Below are 13,096 nucleotides of genomic sequence, written 5' to 3' on the forward strand. Positions count from 1 at the left end.
AATAATTCTGGTGTATAATGATGCATTATTTGTGATTCGTAAACATCCAGGACTACTTGTACTGCTTCAAACTACATTTCCTTTCACTAGGTGCAGTGTGGCAGAGATAGACTGGGTCTTCAGTTTTGCCAAACATGATATATAAATAAGGAGATTTATGGTAAGAACTTACCTTTGTTATATCTCTTTCTGCGAGGTACACTGGATTCCACAGGGAATAACATTGGTCTGTAGGGTTGGATCTTGATCTGAGGCACCAACAGGCTAAAAGCTTGGACTGTTCCCAGGATGCATAGCGCCACCTCCTCTATATCCCCGCCACAAGGCACTGGAGCTCAGTTTTGTTAACCAGTCCAGTGCAGTAGCAGGTAAGAGAGATGACAACAGTTAGTAGCCACATACACTTACATTCTCACGACAGGAGAAGGTACCAGCGGCTAATGCCATACAAACCCAAAGAAGCCAAGTGTGTCAGGGTGGGCACCCTCCAGTGAACCTCGCAGAAAGATTTAACAAAAGTTCTTACCATAAATCTCATTTTCTGCAGCGGGGTACACTGGTATTCCAAAGGGAATAACATCGGTGATGTCCAAAAGCAGTTCCTCATGGGAGGGGACGCACTGTAGCGGGCACAAGAACCCGGCGTCCAAAGGAGGCATCCTGGGAGGCGAAAGTATCGAAGGCATAGAACCTTATGAACATGTTCACTGAGGACCACGCAGCCGCCTTGCACAATTGTTCAAGGGTCGCACCACGGCGGGGCGCCCGAGAAGGTCCAACAGACCGAGTAGAGTGGGCTTTGATGGTAGCAGGAGCTGGAAGTCCAGCCTGTACATAAGCATGTGCAATCACCATTCTAATCCATCTGGCCAAGGTCTGATTATTAGCAGGCCAGCCACGTTTGTGAAAACCAAAAAGAACACAGAGAATCAGATCTCCTAAGTGTAGCTGTTCTCTTCACATAAATACGGAGAGCCCGTACGACATCTAAAGACCGCTCTTTGGAGGATAAACCAGGAGAGGTAAAGGCCAGAACCACAATCTCTTGGCTAAGGTGGAAAGATGTCACCACCTTAGGTAGATTACCAGGATGAGTTCTAAGAACCACCCGGTCACGATGAAAAATCAGAAAGGGTGACCGACAAGACAAGGCACCCAAGTCTGAAATCCGTCTAGCAGAGGCAACAGCCAGCAAAAACAGCACCTTAAGAGTAAGCCACTTAAGGTCCACAGACTCAATAGGTTCAAACGGAGACTCTTGTAGGGCATCCAGAACAACCGACAAATCCCAAGGAGCCACAGGAGGAACATAGGGAGGTTGAATCCATAAAACACCCTGGGGCAGATGTATTAACTTGGAGAAGGCATAAGGAAGTGATAAACCAGTGATAAATGCAAGGTGATACACGCACCAACCAATCAGCTCCAATATGTAAATTAACAGTTAGGATCTAATTGGCTGCTGCCCTTATCACCTTGCACATATCACTGGTTTATCACTTCCTTATGCCTTCTCCAGGTTAATACATCTGCCCCCCTGAGTGAAAGTATGAACGTCAGGCAGATTCGCAATTTTTCTCTGAAACCATACCAACAAGGCCGAAATATGAACCTTTAGGGAGGCCAGACAAAGGCCTAAGTCCAGGCCCTGTTGCAGGAAAGCCAAAAGTTTGGCAGTACTGAACTTGTACGCATCATAATTCTTAGCAGGCACACCAGGTGAAGTAAGAATTCCAGACCCTATAATAAATCCGAGCCAAAGCCGGTTTACGGGCTTTCAACATAGTTTGAATGACCGCCTCAGAAAATCCCTTGGTCCTCAGAATTGAAGCTTCAAGAACCACGCCATCAAAGCCAGTCGGGCCAGATCCTGATGGACACAAGGGCCCTGACCGAGGAGGTCTGGGCGTTGCGGAAGTAGAAAAGGACGCTCCATCGAGAGACTCTGCAGGCCTGAGAACCAATGCCGTCTGGGCCACGATGGAGCAATTAGAAGTAGTAATCTCCCTTCTTGCTTGAACTTCCTTATTACCCTGGGCAGGAGCGACACTGGAGGGAACACGTATGGCAGCCGAAAGTTCCATGGAATTGCCAGGGCGTCCACGAACGCTGCTTGAGGATCCCTTGTCCTTGCGCCGAAGACCAGAACCTTGTGATTGTGTCGAGAAGCCATCAGGTCTACATCTGGTAGGCCCCACTTGTCCACTAGGAGTTGAAATACTTCTGGGTGAAGGCTCTACTCTCCGGCGTGTACGTCCTGACGACTGTGGAAGTCAGCTTCCCAGTTGAGGACTCCCGGAATGAACACCGCCAGTATGGCTGGCAGATGGCGTTCCGCCCATATAAGAATCTTTGACACTTCCATCATTGCCATGCGGCTTTGAGTGCTGCCTTGGTGATTGATGTACGCCACCGTGGTGGCGTTGTCAGATTGTACTTGAACAGGCCTGTTCTGTACCAGAGGCAGGGCCAGTTTCAAAGCATTGAACACTGCCGTAACTCCAGAATGTTTATCGGGAGGAGAGATTCCTCCCTGGTCCATCGACCCTGAAGATAGTGTTGCTCGTACACCGCGCCCCAACCCCGCAGACTGGCATCTGTCGTTAGAAGGACCCAGTTGGAGATCCAGAAGGGATGACCCCTGCTCAATTGCTGGTCTTGTAGCCAGTGACAGGCGAACCTCTAGAGCAGAGGTTCTCAAACTCTGTCCTCGGGAGCCCACACAGTGCATGTTTTGCAGGTAACCCAGCAGGTGCACAGGTGTATTAATTACTCACTGACACATTTTAAAAGGTCCACAGGTGGAGCTAATTATTTCACTTGCGATTCTGTGAGGAGACCTGCAAAACATGCACTGTGTGGGCCCCCGAGGACCGAGTTTGAGAACCTCTGCTCTAGAGTGAAGGAGATCATGTGAGTCCTGATCCGGTGAGGCAGGCCGTCCCATTTGGAAAGGATTAACCTCTGCAGAGGGCAGGAATGAAATTGAGCATACTCCACCCTGTCGAAAGCAGACTGTGACCGGACGGTTCCATACGAAAGACCTCACCGCTTTCGCGTCCCGTCCCCAGTACACAGATTGGAAGTTTAGGTCACACGGGACCTGGCCACATGGGGGATTCCCGCTTACAGTCAGTAACCGCCTGTTGCTGACTCCACCCACTGCGCCGAGGGTGGGTTTATGCTGCCACCACCAAACTCCTAACCTGCCGTGGCGTTTGGAACCACGGTTCTGCTCTGTATGTGCCGACGCGCTGCCTTACCACACCTCTGTGGTGTTGACGAATCCCCACTAGTCGCTGACTAGGCCTCTACCGGTAGCTGGCGGAAGGCGGAACTTGGAGACGCTGGTTCACCCTGGACAGCCGGTGAACGGGGCTAGGTTTCGCATAGCCCTGTAGGTCACAAGATGACGCGGTCGTCTTTAGGCAGAAGATCTTTATTTGCCCAAATACAGCCTTCAAAAAGGCTCAGCAATACAGCAAGATGTTCACAGCAGAAAGTAGTTGGTATAATACACACTGGAGGCTCACAGGCCTCATCTTTTTATACAGTAAAATCACAAACCACAGTCCTTTCCATCCAATCAGGATATCTTATAAAATATAAATAAATTACATTTTAAAAGGATATAAGTTAATTAAGCAATTTCCTCCTTCCTGGCACACACAAAGTTTTGTATAATTTAAACTCCAATTCCTACCACCTGGGAGTTTACACTTCGCCATTGAGACATTTAACACATAGCTTCAAAATACAAATGTTTCTGTCTCATTCACATCTCCATGCAAACCAAGTGTTTGGGATTACAACAGGAAAGGCTGCAACACAACAAACAGTCTTCCTTCCACCTTCGTTTGTATTTCAAAGATGTTTGGCCACCAAGAGGCCGGCTAATTGACACTTACTTGTACATAGCAAGTCACCAGCTAGGACAATTACCATACGACTTCCTATGCAAAAAGTGTCTCACAAACTATTTTCAAGGCCTTTTTAGAAACCAAATACCTTATACTTTCCTCATAAGTGCCCTGTCCATCAGTTCATCATTCTCCAACTGCGCAGCGATATAACATATGACACATTATTAAACATATTTTAAATACCCGGTGCCTAGCACCCACAATACATTTAAAGATGGCGACTAGCGCCAGTGCACAGTTTAAAAGTGGTGCCAAGCACCATTGTCCTAATGGCGCTGGGCACTAGGGGTTAACCCCTTCAGTGCCGCGGCCGCCATTACACGTGTGGCTGGTTAGTCTCTTCGGCCACTCTCCTCCCCCCCAATTCAAGCGGTAAAACCAGTGAGTCATGTCCCAACGATATGGCTCCTGGTCCCGCAGTCTGTTGGGTTGAAGGGGACGCTACCTGGGGGGTGTAGGCTCCGGCCTAGACAGTTCATCCATATTATGGTGGCTCGATTCTTGTGCGGACACAATACTCAAATAGTCCACATGAAGTCCAAGTTCAAGGCTCCACCACAAAAGTCTGTCCGATTTCCCCAGGGTAGGTTGCAGCCACCTAACAGGTGGGTGGAAAGTCATCACTGTGGGGGGCCAGTTACACAAGCAGAGTAAAAACTGGTCCAGTGTACACACAAGTGCCACCCAAGGTGTCCCAATTGCGGCATACCCCACCTCCCACCATAGCAGTATTCTGCTCAAACAGGCCATAGGGTGCTCCTGCCCATATGGCTCTTTCTGGCTCAGTACTGCTCTCAGTCCATGCAGTGGCGCAGTAGTTCGTAAAACACAGAAGCGGGTGCAAAGTCCACTGACTTGGGAATGCCCTTCCTAGCCATCTCTGTAAAGGGGTTCACTACAGGACTAAAGCCAATGACAACGTGTCCGTAGGGCCTTAGAGGTTCTAAGGTCGGTACCTGTCTGGGTGATGTGGGCCGGGGACAGTCTCTGGTCGCCTCTGCTTTGGGCCTACCCCTGTCTCCTCCCACACGGTGCCCCAGGCACTGCACCTCTGTTACTCCCATCTGGCAACTGTCTGTCCTAACTGTCAGACCTGCCCTCCAATCCTCCTCTGTCGACCTATGACTGTCACCTAGGTCTGCTGTTACCTCCTCGTCCGCTACCTGTGCCACAGTGATGGCGGCCAGACCACCAGCCTCTGGATCCTGTGTGGCCTCCACTACAGGGAGGCTGCGTGTCTTCCTCGTTCTACTGCGCACAGGCAGAAGACCTGCTATGTCCACAGCAACTTGCTGTAACGGTTCTCCTATGGCCAAAGGCCCAGAGACAACACAACCGCTGGAGTGCCCCATCTGCCAACGCATGGCACCAGCCTTACAGTTGGTCTGGGCGTCATCCGACATTCCAAACCAGTGTAAGCTCTGTGTCAGGCATTTCAGGGTACAGTCTATCTCTGAGTGGCTGTCCAAAGGGGTTTCGCTGACAACCGTCACCGGTTGTGCAGGAAAGTTCCCTGGGGGGACCAGCTGGACACGTTCCCTATCTGGTCTATCCCCTCCCACTTTCCGGTCTACCCTGTACCTTAACCCTTCCCGCCAGGTCAAACTTCCTGCCCCAACCCTGTCAAGGCCACTGCCAGAGTGGCGCCTCATGCCTTTCGGGGATGGGTCAGAGAGTTGAGCCTCCCTAAACTCCTGCCTGTGGCCCTCAATCTCTCCTAAATAGGGACACTACAGGGGGATATAGGTGGGGACTACTAGGGTCAGTCACAGAAAGGACAGTGTGGTTTCTCATACTCACCGCCGCAGTTGGCAAACCACTTGGGTCAGGAGCATCATTGGGCACCCACACAGGATCAAATGAGCTGGAACCAACATCTTCTGCTTTGCTAGGGGACGTAGGCATACCAGAGGCAAAAGGCATGCGGGGTCGATGTACCGATCTAGCCGCTGTAATCTTTTCCTCTGGGCTGGTTGACGCTGTGGTTGGCTGTGCTGGCAGTTGTCTAGCAGCTGTAGTCTTTTCCTCTGGGCTGGGCTGTGCTGGAGTAGCTGATGTCAACGGTGGTGTCAACCAGGGAATGGCGCCAGCAAACGTGGTGACGATCCCACCACCCAGATCATTTCCTAGGACCACATCAGTTGGGAGACCATCCATGACGGCAACTTCTCGCAACTCTGGTCCAGCTCCCCAGTCCAGGTAGACTCTTGCCATGGGAACCTCTTTCTCCATTCCATCTGCCAGGGTGACCTTGGAAGTGCAACCCTGCAATATTGCAGCAGGATCTATAAGGTGGGGGCTCACCACAGTGATTGAGGCCCCAGAGTCTCTTAGGCCTTCCCCCTGCAGGGGTCCCACGTGGACCGGTTGCAGGTGCCTCCACATGTTGTGTAGGGGCTGTTTGGCCATGCAGGTGACTCCGCAGAGTGCACCTGTCTCTCGCCACACTCCATCGGACTGACTGGAGGGGGAACAGTCTCTGTAGGCTCATCTCCACTCGTCAAACAAGCGAACAGGGCTCCAGCACTCGGATTTGAGGCACGATTCTGGGGTGCTTGGGATGCAGGACAGCTCATCCTCAGATGTCCAATTTTCCCACAGCCGTAGCACTTCTTCTCCCGTCGTGGCACCGATGATCTCTGATCACTTGCAGGGACACTGCGGTGCGGTTGCTGGCCAAGAGCACCCGGGTTGGAGGACGCTTGTCTTTGGGGGCGATGAGCTGAAGAGGGGTGTCCCCCTGGTTGTACTGGCAATAGGTACTGTATATGCAGGTAAGCATCCTGTATGTCCAGGGATACCATATAGTCCATGGGCTCCAAGGCCAGAACAACAGAGCGAAGAGTTTCCATACAGAATTTGGAGAGTTTCACAAATTTGTTCAAAGACTTGAGGTTGAGAATGGTCCAGGAAGACTAGGAACAGTACCCCCTCTTTGTGCCAGAGGTACTGGCACTATCACCCCTGTGTCCTGGAGGGGTTTTGCTTTTACCGGATCCAAAGGGATGTTTGTTGAGCAAAACTGGCGAGGGGGACGTTTCTTGAAAGGGATGGCGTATACATGACTACTTCCTTTACCCAGGCGTCTGAAGTGGTCTGTAACCATACCTGAGCAAACCACAGAAGTCGGCCTCCCACCCTGGGATCCCCCAGGAGGAGGCCCGCCCCGTCATGCAGCAGGCTTGTCAGATTTGGAATCAGGCAGACGGGCAGCCCAGGAACGTTTAGGTTTGGGCTTAGTGGATTTAGAAGTGCGAGCCTGTTTTGGGTATGCCTGATCCATTGCTTTACTTGGAGGTCGAAAGGAGCGAAAGGAAGTACTTTTAGCCTTCGGAGCCGAAGGATTAGTACTAGGCAGACCGGCAGTCTTAGCGGAAGTCAGCAACAATCTTGTTGAGATCTCCCCCTAAAGGGGATCACCTCCAAGGTCTTTTTAGAGTCCAGATCTACAGACCAGGACCGCAACCAGAGAATCCTGCGAGCCAGAATGGACGCAGTAGGAGACGCTTTGACCGCCAGGACACCAGCATCAGACGCCGCCTACTGAATATAATGAGGCACTGTAATAATATATGAAAGACATTGTCTGGCATTATCAGGAAAATCAGACAGTAGTTCCGCTTCAACTTCCTGAACCCAGGCTTCAATAGCTTTTGCGGCCCAAGAAGCCGCAATAGTGGGCCTATGCACAGCTCCTGCAAGAGTGTAAATAGACTTCAAGCAACCCTCCACACGCTTATCCGTCGGTTCCTTCAGAGCGGTGACAGGCAGAGCAGATGACACCACCAGACGTGCGACCTGTGAGTCCACCGGCGGCGGTGTTTCCCAATTTTTACTTAACTTCGCAGCGAGGGGATAATGAGCTAGCATCTTCTTAGACACAGAGAATTTCCTTCCTGGATACTCCCAGGATTCCTGACGTATATCAACCAAATGGTCAGAATGGGGTAAACTAATTTAGTAACCTTCTGACGCTTGAACTTATCAGGTTTCTTAGGGGTATCTGGAGGTTCTGCATCATCATCAATGTGAAGGATCAGTCTGATAGCCTCCAAGAGGTCAGGAGGTAATGGCCCGCTTAGAGGACCCCTTGGTCCTAGGTGGGCAAGGGTTAGGTTTTTGTTTGGTCAAAGACTGATTTAATTGCTGTAACTGAGTGGACAGATTATCTGCCCATGGCGGTTTAACTGCAGGGACAATATGTGGCTGTAATGGCACAGGAGGTCCCACAGGGGACGCAAGTCTAGTTACTAGCTTATTCAGTAAATTAAAAAAGGCAGCCCAAGGTGGGCCTTGATGTGCCCCCGATGCTGCAGACTGACTGAGGGTTATAGAGCCCCCGGTACCTGAACCCTCAGCTGCAATGTTTTCCTCCGAGCAATCCGTGGCGTCAGCACTGCATGGTGCAGGATCAGCCATGGACCTACCGCCCTGTTTAGCAGACTTTATTTGTAAGCGTAACCTTAGGGCGTAATAGTACAATGAAAGCAAAGTACCCAACAAAAAAGCCCTGTGTAGTGCGACTGCAGAGCAGAGCACAAATAGAGAATTTAAGAGGTATATGGTGACTGAAACACAGAGAAAAATACCAAAGTAGTATATCCTGTGAGACACTATATCATACGAGAACCCTGATGCACTTAGCCCCTTCAGGATACAGAATATAGGGATAGCAATGTGTGTGAGATACACGGAAAGAAGACCACACAACAGCTATTGGCACACACAGTCACATGAACAATGCAGAAATTATTGCAAACAATAAAACTGCACTGGACTAGCAATACTAAGTAACTTGACTACGAAGTAAAGCTATGTATGTATACAGATATAACAATGCACAGTAAACACTGGATGTATATAACAGGGTAATTAAATATCCGTGAAATTATGCACTTGTTCTTAACTAACAATGTCTAAATGACATGTAGAATACTTAAGTGTCCTGTAAATACACAGCGCTGACGAAGAAGGCGGCTTTACAGAGGAGACATTGCCCAGCAGTCCCAGAATCAGCTCAGCTTGTGTGTAATGGCGCCCAGACGCTGACAGGGAGTGAGGAAGAGAGATATGCAGCTCCAGGGCGAGAACATTTGCAGTAAATGGCGCCCTGGGCTGGGGGAGGGGCTACAGGTCAGCACCCTATCCCCTCTTCTGGACTTCACCACCGGGTACTGCGGGGCCTATTAGAAACAGATTTTAAGAAATCTGACTTTTGCCCCTTGCCCTGGTGGTCTAGTGGGGTCCCTGTACGGCCAGTGTCCACGCCAGCGCGCGCGGTCCGTCTCCGGACACCGCGCCGTATCACGATTTCAGCGGGTCCCGTCCGGAGGACCCTCTTACCTCCTCCCAAAGATGCGGCCACGCGATCCAGGAGAGCAGCGACTGGTGTGTGCCTTGAAGTGACCGGAGCCCTCCGCTGTAAGTAACCAGCAACCAGGAAGCGGAAGTATACAGCGCCGCTGGGGGAGGTAAGGGAGCCACTGCACAATATGTCAGACTGACATATAGCACTTCTAAGTATCTGTACTGCGGTCCTTGAAGTCTTCTTTCTTCAGAAAAGCTCTTTTCAGGGCTGCCTAGCGCAACCCTCCCTGTCAGCTGCATGCACTGCAGGCACCAACTTAAAAACTGAGCTCCAGTGCCTGGAGGCGGGGATATGCATCCTAGGAACAGTCAAAGCGTTTAGCCTGTTGGTGCCTCGGATCAAGATCCAACTCTACACTCCGATGTAATTCCCTGTGGAATCACAGTGTACACCGCTGCAGAAATATAGATTTCAGCATACCTTCACACGCTTATCTGTTGGTTCCTTCAGTGAGGTGACAGTGGTGACAGGCAGAGTAGATGACACCACGAGACGGGTGACATGAGAATCCACCGGCGACGGATTCTCCCACTTATTACATAACTCTGCAGAGAGGATATCGAGCCAAAGCCCGTTTAGGGAGCGGGAATTTCTTACCTGGGGTAGACCAGGGTTCCCACCTGATGTCTACAGGATGATCAGAATAGGGTATTATTATTATTATCCTTTATTTACATGGCGCCACAAGGGTTCCGCAGCGTCCAATTACAGAGTACATAAACAAATAATCAAGCAGGAAAACAGCAACTTACAGTTGACAATATAGGACAAGTACAGGGTAAATAAACATAGCTACATCAGCAGATGACACTGGAATAAGTATCAGGTGGCAGAAGACTGCTGGATTTGGTGCAGTTGAATATTATTAAAGTAAGAAAAGGATAAGCACATGAGGGAAGAGAGCCCTGCTCGTGAGAGCTTACATTCTAAAGGGGAGGGTAGACAGACAGGGGTGAGACAGATGGGGTACATAGAGAGCGTGAAACAGGTTTAGGATGAGATTTGGCTGGGTTTGGTGAAGTGGGTCTTGAGAGCCAGTTTGAAGTTTTGTAGAGAGGGGGAGAGGTAGGGAATTCTAGAGAAGTGGTGCAGCACGTGAAAAATCTTGGAGGTAGGAGTGGGAGGAAGTAATCCGTAGGCAGGAGAGTCGACGTGCATTAGCAGAGCGAAGAGGACGGGTGGGAGTGTAAAGGGAGATAAGGTCTGAGATGTAGATGGGAGAGGAGTGGGTGAGGGCTTTGTATGAGAAGCTGGAAATGGATTCTGAAAGGGAAGGGGAGCCAGTGAAGGTCTAGTAAGAGAGGAGAGGTGGACGTAGTGCGTTTGGTGAGGAAGATGAGCCGGGCAGCAGCATTGACGATAGATTGGAGTGGAGAGAGGTATTTGTCAGGAATGCCAGTTAGGAGGAGATTACAGTAGTCCTGTCTGGAGATGACCAGTAAGTGGATAAGAGTCTTAGTAGCATCCTGGGTCAGAAAGGGTCTGATCCTGGAAATATTTTTTAGATGAAAACGTCAGGTTTGTGAGAGGTGCTGAATGTGTGGTTTGAAGGAGAGGGAGGAGTCAAGGATTACTCCAAGACAGCGCACTTGGGGGCTAGAGGAGATAGTAGTGCCATCAATAGATAATGAGATTGTAGGAGGTGAGGTTATGCGGGAGGGAGGGAAGATGATCAGCTCGGTCTTAGACATGTTAAGTTTAAGAAAGCGCTGGGACATCCAGGAAGAGGTAGCAGAGAGACAGTTGGAGATACGAGTGAGGAGAGCAGGGGAGAGGTCTGGAGAGGAAAGATAGATTTGAGTGTCATCAGCATAGAGATGATATTGGAAACCAAAAGAACTAATGAGCTTACCTAGTGAGGACGTGTAGAGAGAGACGAGTAGAGGACCAAGGACAGAACCTTGGGGTACCCCTACAGTTAGTGGAAGTGAGGGGGAGGTAGAGTCATAAGAGGAGACAGAGAATGAATGGTCAGAAAGGTAGGACAGCCAAGAAAGGGCAGTGTCACGCAGACCAATGGAGTGAAGAATTTGCAGTAGGAGAGGATGGTCCACAGTGTCAAAAGCAGCAGAGAGATCCAGTAGAATAAGTAGAGAGTAGTGTCCCTTAGATTTAGCAGCATGGAGGTCATTGCATACTTTTGTAAGGGCAGTTTCAGTGGAGTGGAGAGGACGGAAGTCAGACTGGAATGTGTCAAGCAGTGAGTGTGAGGAAAGAAAGGAAGTAAGGCGGTTGTAGACAATACGCTCAAGGAGTTTGGAGGCAAAAGGGGGGAGAGAGATGGGTCGGTAGTTGGAGAGAGTGTTTGGATCAAGGGTAGGTTTTTTAAGAATAGGAGAGATGAGCGCATGCTTGAAGGCAGAGGGGACAGTGCCTGATGAGAGGGAGAGATTGAGAAGGTGGGAAAGATAGGAACAAGCAGAAGGAGAGAGGTAGCGGAGGAGGCGGGAGGGGATAGGGTCAAGTGGGAAGGTGGTGGGGGGACAGGAACGAATGAGGGCCATTACTTCCTCTCCAGATGCATGGGAGAAAGATGTCAGAGTTGGTGCGAGGGATGGGGAGGGTTGGTAAGGGATGGGAGAAGGCTGGTTACTGATGGTCTGGTGTGATGTGATGTGATGTCCTGACGTATGGAGTCAATTTTGGATGTGAAGTAAGTGGAAAAGTCAAGAGCAGAGAGTGAGGAAGGGAGACGAGGTGGGCAGAGGAGTGAGTTGAGAGTGGTAAAGAGGCGCCGGGGGTTGGAAGACTGGGAGGAGATGAGGTTCTTGAAGAATGACTGTTTAGCAAGAGAAAGGGCAGCACTGAAGGATGAGAGCATAAGTTTGAAATGGAGAAAGTCTGCCTTAGAGCGTGATTTCCTCCAGTGAAGCTCAGCAGTACGTGAGCATTTTTGCAGATATCTGGTGCATTTGGTGTGCCAGGGTTGAGGTGTTAATTTGCAAGGGTGAATAGTGGTTGGTGGAGCAACAGAGTCAAGAGCAGAATTAAGGGATGCATTGTATGTGGAAGTGGCTTGTTCAGGGCATGAGAGAGAGAATAGGAGAGAGAAGCGAGTCAAACAAGGAGGAAAGGAATGTGGTGTCAATAGCTTCAATGTTACGCTTAGTGATGGTAGCCTTAGGAGGTAGAGATGGGGAAGTCGAGAGAGATAGGTTAAAGGAGAGCAAGTGGTGGTCAGAGAGGGGAAATGGGGAATTGGAAAAATCTGAAATATCACAGCGGTGAGTGAAGACCAGATCCAGTTAGCTCCCATTCACATGGGAGGGTGAGGAGGTCCACTGGGAGAGACCAAGTGAAGAGGTGAAGTTAAGGAGTTTAGAGGCAGGGGATTGTGTGGGGATGTCAATAGGGATGTTAAAATCACCTAGGATAATGGAGGGAATGTCAGAAAAGGTTTTAACCACTTTCTGCTGTTTAAACATATCAGTTTTCTTAGCCACTGTAGTGGAATCCTCATCTTCAGAGATTTGTAGGATCTGCTTACTAGCAACCACTAGGGCAGGGACATCAACTTGTGCGGGAGAATCCTTGTCAGTAACACAGGATTCAGTGTGACAGGACCATATGCTCCCCCCTCTTTAGATGAAACATCAGAGAGGTTAGTGGATTGTGAGGAGGAAGCAGCCCGGTTAGAGGACCCAGGGACACGAGAGTGACCTGGAGTAGATTTCTGTCTAACCAAAGACTGATTTAACTGCTGCAGTTGGCTAGACAAATTTTTCACCCAAGGCGGATTTACCATAGGGACAATTTGTGGTGGTAGTGGCACCGGAGGTCCCATAGGGGGTGCTAAACGGTCCAC

Source organism: Pseudophryne corroboree, chromosome 1 (assembly GCF_028390025.1).
Source record: "Pseudophryne corroboree isolate aPseCor3 chromosome 1, aPseCor3.hap2, whole genome shotgun sequence".
Lineage (NCBI taxonomy): Eukaryota > Metazoa > Chordata > Amphibia > Anura > Myobatrachidae > Pseudophryne > Pseudophryne corroboree.